We start from the raw sequence: 1,729 nt of genomic DNA on the forward strand, positions 1-1,729 counted from the left end.
ATTTCTATTATAGCAGCACTAGAACCAAGACAGGGGCTAATACAGGGTGGCTGTGAGTCGGAATAGACTCGAATGCACACAACCACAACAACATCACTGTACTGTGGTAATGTAAAAGAATATCTTTGTTTTTAGGAAATACGCACTTAAGTAAAAGGATTACAGGGGCAAAAGGTCTGCTAAAACCCACTGCTGTTGAGTTGATTCCAACTCATATTGACGCGGTGGGACAGGGTAGAACAGCCCCATAGGGTTTCTAAGGCTTTAGCCTTTTCAGAAGCAGATCGTCAGATCTTTCTCCCATGGAGTGGCTTGTGGGTTCAAACTACCAACCTTTCTGTTAGCAGGAGAGTGCTTAACCACTGTGCCACCAGGGCTCCAATATATATATTGCTAAACCCCAAAACCCACTGCCATCAAGTCGATTCTGACTGTCCCAAATGGTTCAGAAAAATATCAGTTTTATATATCTATAGGTGGAGGAAAAGGATGATAAAGCAAATGTGATATATTATTCTTGCAACTTCTCTTAAATTTGAAATTACTTCAAAATAAAGGCCAAAAGAAAAGATACTTATGAAAATATACAGAAACAAAGTTGGAATTGGTACAACAAAACTAATGAAAGTGCCTTTCTTTAAAGATGAAAAAAATATAAATATAAAATGATGCTAATGGTTACACCTCCTAGATGACTGTAAGGATGCTTTGAGTTAATGCTTAAGCGTAGAATAGTGCCAGCCACATAGTTTGCAGTCATCCATTATTAGTTATTATTTTTATTATGGAGGGTTTTAGACTTGATCTGCGATAAGAAGTGATACTGGCTGAACACCCATTCTTTGCTAAACAGTACGTATTGGATCGCACATGAGTCTCTCAAATTCAGTGAGGTGTCATTCCTTCACTGACGAGGACATTGAGGCAGGAAGGGTAAAGTGAATGTTCCCAGAGTCATTGCCGCAAGTCAGTATCACACACGTAAGTGAATCTCAGGTGCCTCCAGTTTCAAAGTTGTCTGCATCCAACTTCCCATTCATCAGACCAACATTTACTGAGCACCTCTAGTTTTAAATCCCACCTCCAAGTAAAAATAGGACTACCATATGACCCAGCAATTCTACTCCTAGGTATATACCCAAAAGACTTGAAAGGAGAGACTCAAAAAGAGACTTGTACACCAGTGTTCATTTCAGCACTGTTCACAATAGCCAAAAGGTGGAAGCAGCCTAAGTGCCCAAGAAAGGATGAATGGATAAACAAAATGTGGTGCATTCATACAATGAAATACTACTCACCCAGTAGGAGAAATGAAGTCTTGATATGTGCTGCAATATGGATGGAGCTAGAAGACGTCATGCTGAGTGAAATAAGTCAATTACAAGAGGACAAATATTGTATAACCTCACTTATAAAAAAAGACAATAAAAGGCAAATGTATAGAGAAGGAAAAAAATCATCTTGAATCTAACACACTCATGGATGGCAGGCCAGCCAAGTGCTGAAGTCAAAAATGATGGGTTGGTTTAATGGCAAAACAAAGTTCACATTAACTCATTATACCTTCAACATATAATATTCTGTATTTACTTGAACAAAATAAAATGTTCCCCTCCAAAAAAACAAAAAAAAAATCCCACCCCCACTATCTGCTTACTGCGTAATTTGAAGAAAATAACTTTCCTCTCTGCACCTGTCTTGTCAGTAAAATGGGCATAAAAATGACTAT

The sequence above is a fragment of the Trichechus manatus genome, unplaced genomic scaffold, assembly GCF_000243295.1.
Source record: "Trichechus manatus latirostris isolate Lorelei unplaced genomic scaffold, TriManLat1.0 scaffold00004, whole genome shotgun sequence".
Taxonomy (NCBI): Eukaryota; Metazoa; Chordata; class Mammalia; order Sirenia; family Trichechidae; genus Trichechus; species Trichechus manatus.